Raw genomic sequence first — 11,496 nt, 5'->3', positions numbered from 1 at the left:
CCGGGTGTCAACCATAATTTCATACAGTGTTTGCTGAGAACTTATATGATACTGCCTGCTGGCTGTTGTAAGTAAGCATATCTTGTGTGATACCGCCTGGTGAGCTGTTTCAGCAAAGCCTATCTTGTGTAGTGCAGTCTGCAGAAACCAGTGGCATAACTAGAATCCGATAGACACCGCTGCTAAATTTGGATCTAGGCCCCTACCTTAATGTTGTTGAGCTGTATGGGCCATTGTAGCATTCTAAATCCTATAAAGACATATGTATTGACCCACCCGTAAAGTAATAATGACCCCCATCCTGTACTAAAGTCACAATCATGGGCCCCTTCTTGGTATAATAACCTCCCTCCAGGGACCCCTTCCGGTAGTAATGTCCTTCATCCTGGGCCCCTTCTAGTAATAATGTCTTCCATTCTGGGCCCCTGCAGTAATAAAGCCCAACATACTGTGCCCTTGCCAGTAAGAATGTTCTCCATCCTGAGCCCCTTCCAGTAATAATGTCCAACTTCCTGGGCAACTTCTGGCTATAATGTCCCCCCTCCTTGATTTTTTCCAGTAATAATGTCATCCATTCTGATGTAATGTCCTTATCCTGGCCCCTTCCAGTAATATAAGTCCCCCATCCTGGTATAATGTTCATCATCCTAGGCATCTTCAAGTAAAAATGTCATTATGGTGCCCCTTGAATAAAAATATCCACACCTCTTGTGCCCCTCAAATAATTGCCTCTCACTGACTTTGCCACACACAATATGTCCACATTATTTCTCTCATGGTACATTGCCATCAAACTGTCATCTCCGATAAAATATTCTCCCTACACTGTCTTCACTTATGCACTTTTTTTCCATCAGAACTCATCTCACCTGCCAGTCAGATTTTGTTATATATCTGATTGATTGTGAATGCCGGAAACAATATATTGGTAGAACGACACAGGCGTTACATAAGAGATTGAACTCTCATAGGCACAATGTGAAAATAGGGTTCATATTACACGGCCTCTCCAGACACATCACTCTATGTCACGGTGGGAAATCCAATCTTACGATCACTCCCATCGAACAGATACCCCTGTCTGCCCATAACCGTATGGATCTGTTAAAAAGAAAAGAGACATACTGGATATATAAATTGAATACTCTAAAACCTGTTGGGCTTAATGAAGTGACAGATCTATTTTATTAGAGACATGTTTCCTATACATATCATATACTTATTGTTTTAAGACCAAGGTGTGGTCTCCTCCCTATATATATTATATATATTATATATTTATTTTTTTCTGTGGTTTTATCTTATTCTTATATATGGTTTTAAATATGGATCTTAATGTTTTTATATACATTTTATGATTAGTATGCCAGGTCTCGTATAATTAATGGTGGTTTTTATTGATTTATATGTGTTATTTAATTCCTGTTTTAATTATGTATATGATTCTTTTATTTGGTTGATTGTAGATAGTAGGATATGGGTAATTGCCTAATATGTATTATATTATAGTTATAATTATTTATTTATTTATATAAATGTCATACTTTACATTGGTTCATGGTTTTGTCATGGATTAATTTATTTGCCCATTACTATACACTATACACTATTAGATATATATAATTCCTCACATATTTCATGCATATATAGACTTATGCATATTTATTATAGCTCATATGTATTATGAATGATAATTCGATTTCACTTAGTTCATCATTACAGGTGTGTTGAACCTGTTTTTGAAACATCCTACTTTTTTTCTCACGAGTGGGGGGAGATCTTTCCTCTCCTCTATCCTGATCTTCACGTTTCTGTTCCCCTTTTGTAGTCAACTCGATTTGATGTTTTTTTCTCTGGTACATGCGCACTAGTTTTCTTTCCCACGCTCCTAAACTCCATTGACCCCGTCTGTACTTCTAAAGTTCTGAGAAAGCACTGGCTCTGTATCTTTCTGTTGAGCATGCGCACTCTGTTTTTTTCCCACGGTCCTGAACTCTTTTCACCCGGTGAACCTATCTGACCTGTCTGAATCTATGAACCTAAGACCCGTGAGCCGCATTCGGACTCATTATGGTCTAGATTGCATTTATATATGAACTGTTGCAAATCGATCCCTACCCTGTGGTTCACCTCTATTAGTATATCTCTTTTTACTGCACGTATCCACACCTACCCTTGTTCCCAGATTTCAAGGTGTATAATTCCCTCAGTGGCACACACACGTGAACACTAATGTCACGTTTGCGGTTTTATAGGAAAATAAATAATTGTTCACATTATTATGGTCCTACGAATATCCTGGAGATTCCTTCTTATTTCTGGGCGGTCATTACGGGACCGCTTTAATAGACCTCTGCTCACATATATATATTTTTTTATTCTTTGGTTCTCTTCCCCTTTTTTTCCCAGGAAGGATTTATTTCCTCAAACAAATTTCTGTATGGGTCTGATCTATATAATCACAGGTGGCACGTTCAGCTGCACGTTTCCCACACATAGTTCCCGGTCTATATGTTACTGAAAATTTCACGCTATCACAGTGTTCTAGGCAATACACTATACACTTCCCTGATAATGTTCTTCATTATACATATATGCACATTTTATACACAATTAAATGAATCACTCAGAAATATTTTTATACAAACATAAATTTATTGTTTTTTAATTAATTTATTTATAAGGTTTTAGGATTTACTAGAGAGCCTTGACATTTTTATTTCATTATGACTCTTTTATACCATACTACGTCATTGTGACTTGAAAGTATATCTTTCCCGCCTGTTTTTTTCTTTTGGTGGGTGTGCTCTGACGTCATTCCATGAGGTATATAATGCTGTATAGGCTCCTTATACAGCAGATTTGATGATTCTTTGCTGGTTTGTCCTGAAGAAGGGAGCTGTGTTCTCCTGAAACGCGTAGACTTGACCTGTGCATGAAATAAAGAAACATTAATCTGAGAAGAATCTAGTAGTCCTTTGGCGCGGCTGTGAAACCCGTCTCTATTACTCTCTGTTATCTGCCTCATGGGGACCGCTGCCGGGACTTGGTGTTACATGATGCTATAGGTGTTGTGACTATCACAACCCTAATTGGTGAGTAGTATTACTCTTCGCTTTACCCTGTATATATTGGGGTAAGACCCTATTGCGCTTTCTTTTTCCACAGTTTTCACTCATATTCACTTATGCACTAGGACTACAGAACTGTCCTCCCTTATGAACTGACATGTCATCTACACTTTGCCCCTATAAGTATGGCCTCCACAGTATCCCTATTCCTTGCTGTCCCCACATACTATACCCTCTCCACTCTGTTCCCTCCTATACTAATCCACCACCAAACTCCCACCATCCCATTCTGTCTCTTTACTCAATGTCCCACCCAATACTGTCCTCTATACTCTGTCCCTTACTTCAGCCCCCTCTACAAATGGAGAACTAAAAAGCATTAAAAAGGTAATTATCTTCTGCTCCAATAAGAAGGTATCACCATTGTCGCTGTATATAGATTTGAAACCATAAATTTACATATACTATCTATCTAAAAGGACACATATGCATGGTTTTCTCATTATCTGACATGAAATCAGAATAAACCTTTCCCGTTTTAGGTCAGTTAGGAACCAAAAATATTTACCAAATGCCAGAATAACGAGACAGAGAGAATGTTTTAATACATTTTTATTACTTTTTCAGAGTCAAAGGTTTACATACACTAATAGTACCATGCCTTTAAACAATATGGGACAGCCCATATGATGATGTCATGTATTTGGAAGCTTCTGGTAGGTTTATTTGCAACATCTGAGTTAATTAGAGACACACCTGTGGATGTATTTTACTGCACACCTGAACACACTGCTTCTCTGTGTAGCATCATGGGAAAGTCAAAATAAATCAGCCAAGATCTCAGGAAGAGAATTGTGGACTTGCACAAGTCTGGTTCATCCTTGGGTGTAATTTCCAGATACCTGAAGGTGCCTTGTTCATCTGTACAAACAATTATACTCAAGTACAAACAAGATGGGACTATCAAGTCAGCATACCGTTCAGGAAGGAGACAGCTTTTGTGTACCAGAGATAAACGTGCTTTGGTCAAACATTTGCATATCAACCCAAGAATAAAATGCAAAAGACCTTGTGAAGATGCTGGTGGAAAATGGGAAGATTGTGTCATTATGCACAGTGACTGACTTTCCCTGATGAAGCCGCTCCGGCGGCGATACGCGTCGGGCCACCCACTCTGAGCGGTTCATCTCTGCCTTGCCCTGCGGCACATTATGTGCGACTGATTAACCTCTGGTTTTCCCTCTGGTAACCTTTCTGATGCTATTCATTCATTCTCCTTCCTCTTTCTTTATGCTTTGGCATTGAATCTGTAACTTACAGACTGGTCTTTTTCATGCCCTTCTCATTTTGACCATGCTAGCACCCCTGACACATGGAGCCTATCGGCTTTAGCTCCATTTAACACAGGTCAGCACCATCTTGCTTATCTTCCATGCATCCCAGCATTGGATTCTCATATTTCTAATACCTGTGTCTTGGTGCTTTATATACTTGTCATCTCTTTGAGTATGTGCTCTGATGCCTTTCATCGCCATTGTGGTATCATATGAATTATTTGTCTCCCATAAGGCATTCTTCTGTGGTTTTGCTACAATTGCATGAGTTATTTACTACCACTCATATATTCTATTTTCTTGCATGATCCATGATTGAGGATTGTTTTCTTGACTTATGCAGGCTTCCTCATTCCATGTTACTACCAGAAGATACTAATATTATGTGATATTGAATACCGCACCAGTTGCTGTGTCTCACACTATTTACATTGTGGCTCTTTTTGCACACACATTGGAATTTTGGTGGAATATTTTCGGCTTGGCTCCGCTGAGTGGATGTTGTTGTTTCTATGTTTGTTTTAAATGCTTTTAACATGTCATTCTTGTGTACTCAATAAAGGTGTTCTTTTTTTTTACCTATGTTCACTTGGTGTGCCCCTGATTTCCTGTGCAGAATCTTTTCTCCCCTTTGACATGTTCTCCTTTTTCTGCATCGGGGAGCACCCCCTCTGATTTGGCACTATTATAAGTGGTGCACTCTGCTCTTTGTCTCTCCTACCAAATGCCAGAATAACGAGACAGAGAGAATGTTTTAATACATTTTTATTACTTTTTTTGAGTCAAAGGTTTACATACACTAATAGTACCATGCCTTTAAACAATATGGGACAGCCCATATGATGATGTCATGTATTTGAAAGCTTCTGGTAGGTTTATTTGCAACATCTGAGTTAATTAGAGACACACCTGTGGATGTTTTTTTACTGCACACCTGAAATACACTGCTTCTTTGTGTAGCATCATGGGAAAGTCAAAAGAAAACAGCCAAGATCTCAGGAAGAGAATTATGGACTTTCACAAGTCTGGTTCATCCTTGGGTGTAATTTCCAGATACCTGAAGGTGCCTCGTTCATCTGTACAAACAATTATACTCAAGTATAAACAAGATGGGACTATCCAGTCAACATACCGCTCAGGAAGGAGACAGCTTTTGTGTACCAGAGATGAATGTGCTTTGGTCAGACATGTGCATATCAGCCCAAGAACAAAAGCAAAAGACCTTGTGAAGATGCTGGTGGAAAATGGTAAGATTGTGTCATTATGCACAGTGAAACGAGTACTATATCAACATGGCCTAAGACCATTCTGTCAGGAAGAAGCCATTACACCATAAAAAACATAAAAAAAAAACCCAGATTATAATGTTTGCAAATGCACACAGGAACAAAGACCATAATTTTTCGAGAAATGTCCTGTGGTCTGATGAAGCTACAGTTTGAAGCCTAAGAACACCATCCTAATTGTGAAATACGGGGGTGGCAGCATCATGTTGTGGGGTTGTTTTGCTTTAGGAGGGACAGGTGCACGTCACAAAATTGATGGCATCAAGAGGAAAGAAGATTATGTGGCAATTCTGAAGCAACATCTCAAGACATCAGCCAGGAACTTAAATCTTGGGTGGAAATGGGTCTTCCAAATTTACAATGACCTGAAGCATACTGCCAAACTGGTTACCAATTGGCTTAAGGATAACAAAGTCAATGTTTTGCATTGGTCATCATAAAGCCCTGATCTCAATCCTATTGAAAATTTATGGGCAAACCATAAAGGCAGGTGCGAGCAAGGTGACCTACAAACATGGCTCAGTTATACCAGTTCTCTCAGGATGAATAGGCCTAAATTCCTATCAACTATTGTGAGAAGGTTGTGGAGGGAGATCCAAAATGTTTCACCCAAGTTTACTGAGGACTTCAGTTCTTTTAAACAATTTTGTTTCACCCAAGTCATAAGCAGGGTTTACACACTGCGATCTCGCTAGCGAGATCGCAAGCGATCGTACCCGCCCCCGTCGGTTGTGCGACACGGGCATATCACTACCCGTGTCGCACAACCTCGCTTACACCCGTCACACATACTTACCTGCTCTGCGACGTCGCTCTGGCCGGCGAACCGCCTCCTTCCTAAGGGGGCGGGTCGTGCGGCGTCACAGCGATGTCACACGGCAGGCGGCCAATAGAAGCGGAGGGGCGGAGATGAGCGGGACGTAAACATCCCACCCACCTCCTTCCTTCCGCATAGCCGGTGGAGGCAGGTAAGGAGATGTTCCTCGCTCCTGCGGTGTCACACATAGCAATATGTGCTGCCGCAGGAACGAGGAACAACATTGCTAACATCCTTAAAACGATTTTTTGTTTCAGGACGACCTCTCAACGGCAAACGATTTTGCCCTCTTTTGCGATCGTTTAAGATCACTTTTAAGTGTTACACACTGCGATCTCGTTAATGACGCCGGATGTGCGTCATAAACAACGTGACCCCGACGATAATTCATTAACGATATCGTAGCCTGTAAAGCCCGCTATACAGTTTATGGGCAATGGTACTAAATACTAATAAAATCTATGTAAACATTTGACTTTGCAGAAAGTAATAAAAATGCCTTAAAACATTCTCCCTTATTATTCTGGCATTAAGCAAATATAAATAATTTTGGTTCCTAATTGCCCTAAAACGGGAAAGATTTATTCTGATTTCATGTCAGATGGAGAGAAAAACATGCAGATGTGTCTTTTTTAGATAGTGTATGTAAACATCTGATTTAAACTGTACACTCCATGGACCTGTATGACCCTTCCCATATATACAGCACCCTCCTGCAGTACATAGCTTCTTTAATATATACACTGCCCCCTCTTGTAGAATATCACTCCTCTCATTTATACACTGACCCCTCTTGATGTACATTGCTCCAGTACTCTATACACAGCCCCCTCCTACAAAATATCTTTCTTGTACTCCATGCCGAGCCCCCTCCTGCAGAATGAGCATGTAGCCATGTGATTCGATATGACTACATTGTTGCTCTTACAGCTCTGTACTCTGATTCTGCCCTGCCTTACACTGTCTGGCGTCATTCATTCATTTAGTGAGGACAAAGTGTATAGAAACTAAAGAAACTAAGTTTATTTCCTCAATGAATATTAAACATGACAGGATCTGGGCAAATCTTCACCTGGGCTCTGCGTCACCCCCTGCGGTGTGGAGGCCAGCGCCTTGTGCAATTGTGCAGGATGTACATAGCTAAGGCCGGTTATATTCTGCTGACAGCCGCACAGAGCAAAGAAAAGAAAATCCATTTATCTAGCAGATTCCTTTTTCTGTTATTCCCTAATTTGGTTATTCTTATTAGATAATTTAAGATCATGAAACTATTACTTATAATATTAGTTATCTAATATATAAAGATGGGTGTATGTGTGTGTGTAAGTCTGCTAAACGAATCGGAACCGTTGCATTTATGATAACAAAATTTTGCACAGCTGCCTCATTTCACTTGAGGGGAAAATGGAACCTCGTGCTTTACAGTTATTCGCCAAAAAACCTGCCTCCATTAAAGTCAATAGTACTGGGAGCTACAGGTCATTAATAGGAGCTGCTGTGATTGGTTGCTATAGGCAATGAAGGACATTCTTAGTATAAGAAGCTTATGTGTGAGGTGATATGATTTCAATGGAGGGTTAAGTAGAGACTGAGAGACAGACACAGACAGACACAGACAGACACAGACAGACACAGACAGAGTCAGAGACAGACAGAGATAGATAGATAGATACCGATAGACAGAGACAGACAGAGAGAAAGACAGTGAGAGAGACAGTGAGAGAGACAGTGAGAGAGACAGTGAGAGAGACAGAGAGAGAGACAGAGAGACAGAGACAGAGAGAGAGACAGAGAGCGAGAGACACAGACACAGAGCAAGAGAGACAGAGAGAGAGAGATGGATAGATAGACAGACATACAGAGAGAGACGGATAGAGACAGAGAGAGACAGAGCGAGAGACAAAGAAGTGAAAACAGGGAGCGCATGTGAAGAGTCTCAGGACAGGAGTAACGGTGAGACCGGTAATTAAAACTGCTCACCCGGAGTGGTTGTGCAGCCCTCGCACAACCACGGTAATAGACGGGAGTGTAATGTTCCGCTGTCAGGAGGATTATCCGTAAGATCCTTCCAGGGAGACGGATTCCTGTGGGCCTGATCCAGCCGCGGGTTAGTGGAGGTAATAGGTGTCCAAAAGGTCTTGGTTTTGATGAAGCCTCCGTTTAAGCAGCTCTTGCCATGGACCCCCGAAGGGGGAAATAGGTATCAATAAAAGTGAATCATGGTCTAAAGGAGCGCTATGGAGGTCACAAATCGTTTAGTAAGTTTTATTTGTTTTATCAAAGCCACAACGCGTTTCGATATACACAATATCTTCGTCAGGTGAGAGACAGAGAGACAGACAGAAAAAGAGAGATAGATAGAGAGAGACAGAGACATATAAACAGAGAGAAAGACATATAGAAAGAGAGAGACAGACACACAGAGAGTCAGACGCACAGAGAGCCAAACAGACAGAGAGATAGAGAGAGAGGGAAAGTGAAAGAGTGGGAGAGACAGAGAGACACTGTTCCGGGCAATGCCGGGTACTACAGGCAGTAGAAAATAAAACCTGATTCCTGCCCTAGCCACCTCTGATAGTGAACTAATAAAAGGTAAATACAGTAAAAAAAAACCTTTATACAGCAATAATTAGGCCTGATATGAGTCAAAATATTTTATTTATTGTACTGCCATAGAAATGTATTTGAAACTGGATAAATGGGGTTGGCAATTATTGTGTTTCTACATCGATTGTAAGCTCTTGAATTGCTGAATAATGTCTGATAATGTTTTTACAAGTACCCAAAGAATTGAAAATGCTGCAGAATATGGTGGGACTATATAAATAAAAAATCATTATAATAGCAGTGTTATGTAGTAGATGTGTGGCTATGTATATGTTGAGTGGTTAGCATTGTGGGATGAATGGATAAACAGCGCCACCTGCTGTCATTTCTCTAGAATTAAACGGAATTATCTGTGTTTCTAGTTAATACATGAATCTGTGGACCTTACTTTGCCGCTTTTCTCTGCGCTCAACATGAGTCTAGCATGTGTCCAAAGTGTTACTGCCAAGCAGCCACTTCACAGAAGTAATGGAGATTTTCCACGGTATCATTAGAAATTCATTACAAATGGCGTGTTTGCAGCCAAAACAGTTAAATTCTAAGTTATCCCCTTTTTATAATAAGGGGATAACTTATTGATCGTGGTGTTGTGACCGCTAAGACTCCTAGTGATTCCAAAAACTGGGCTTCAAAAAACAGAAACCGAGCTCTGCAATGCCCCATCTTGAGTGGATTGGAGGTGTGTGTGTTTCACCGCCCCTTTCACTATTTGTGTGACTGCCAGAGACATCCAAACACAGCACTTAGTTATCTTGGTTTTCTTCTGTATTTAGTGATACAATTTAAAGCATCAGCGATTCCTCTAGGACACGGGTCAGGAACCTTTGTGGCTGAGAGAGCCAGGAACGCCACATATTTTAAAAGGTAATTACATATGTGACGCCCTGGACCCCAGGGGTCACAGGTAATAACATCTACCACATACACACACACCCCCATCTCCTGTGAGGTCACACACGTCACCCGAAAGGGAGCCCTGATGCCTCCCTCAGGGCGAGTAGAGCACACCAGGTGGGCGGAGTCAGGTGGAAAGGCACGCCCACCGAGGAGACTACTGTCCTGGGGCAGGAAGTTCAAACAGAGTAGTTTTGGAGTTGACAGTGAGTGGTAGAGGAGCAGCTGTCAGGGACCCAGATAGGAGCCTGGGCCCCTTAGAGAACGTCAGGCAGGCAGACGGTGGTGGCCGTCTGCAGGAGTACCGGTACAGCAACCGGCGGAACCATATGGACCGGGCCTGGGTTGGAGCCCGCTGGTCCCGAACCGGGGAGTCAACTGTGTACCGGAGCACCAACAGGTACTCAGACCCCGTCCTAGCTTAGAAGCCACTGAGTATAGGCAAATTGACTGATTGCTGGCCGGACCTCATGGGTTCATCCACACCCAAAGTCCCGAAAGAAGGCAAAAGCCCACCAAGACCGGGTGAGCGCCACCGCCAAGGGCCAAACACCCGACGGGCCAGCGCCTGCGGGCAACCGAGGGCTCCTCCGGCAGCTCAACGCTGGGGAGCGGGCTACCACTGCTTAGGCAGGGGTGCCGAAACACAAACATACAGAGGTGCACGGGAAAAGGGGCCACCATCAACCCCACAGGGGACATCAGCAGCCGGCCGCGGGGACCGACCACTACCGAACTTTAGTTTACCAGTGACTACTTTGAGTGTGAATCAATCGTGAGTACACCAGTGCCATCCGGGCACGACGGCGCCCTGCACCTCGACGACAACATCACCCCTTCCAGTCCCCCACCGGGGCCCTGGGACACACCGCCCCTACCCACGGAGGGGCTAACATCTCAGCTGCGGCCGCAACACCAATCCCGGACGAGCCCACCATCACTTCAGCCGCAGCGGTGGTGCATCCCCCGTCACCACGACCTGTGGGTGGCGTCACGACCCGTTACACAACAACCACCACCCCCCATCGCCTTCCCTTAACAAGAGCGACGTGGCCCCCGGTCTGGAGGCGCTCGTGCCACCGAGAACCTGAGCCCGGACCTCGAGCAGCTCAGCCCGAGCAAGTGGAGGAAGCGGCCGGGCCCCTCTCAGGGCGGTACAAGTATACTCTTTCTGGCGTCACAAACAGGATTCGGACAGTCCACTTACCTGTGGAAAGTGCGCCTTAGAAGTCTCCATCAGCGGCGTCTTGCCGAAAAAGTTGAAGTCCCGCCATCTTGGCGCAAAAGTTTCCCGCTCGAGTCGTCTTCCCTGAGCAGTGAAGGTGCGAAAAGTGAAGCCCCGTCCCCAAAGGAGGAGTGCTAAGCGAAAACGAAGGGGGAAGCGGCAAGAACATGTCGGCACCCGACGGCAACGATGGGATGGCACAGGCCGCCGGAGCGGCGGCGCCTGATGGCGGGCATGCGGTTGTCCCTGCTACGGTCGCACG

The 11,496-nt window shown here is 43.3% G+C and overlaps 1 long non-coding RNA gene across 1 annotated transcript in view; it reads right to left on the bottom strand.

The window, feature by feature from the left end:
- Window positions 1-2,689: 2,689 nt before the first annotated feature.
- The window catches only part of LOC142301723 (uncharacterized), a 53,464-nt gene continuing 44,657 nt past the window's right edge, over window positions 2,690-11,496 (bottom strand). The window contains exon 3 of the long non-coding RNA XR_012752871.1: window positions 2,690-2,929. This is a non-coding gene — a long non-coding RNA (uncharacterized LOC142301723). The remainder of the gene's footprint in view (window positions 2,930-11,496) is intronic.

Source organism: Anomaloglossus baeobatrachus, chromosome 4 (genome assembly GCF_048569485.1).
Source record: "Anomaloglossus baeobatrachus isolate aAnoBae1 chromosome 4, aAnoBae1.hap1, whole genome shotgun sequence".
NCBI classification, from domain to species: domain Eukaryota; kingdom Metazoa; phylum Chordata; class Amphibia; order Anura; family Aromobatidae; genus Anomaloglossus; species Anomaloglossus baeobatrachus.
Note: the sequence above shows the minus strand (reverse complement) of the source record. Positions and strands in the feature narration are given on the sequence as shown.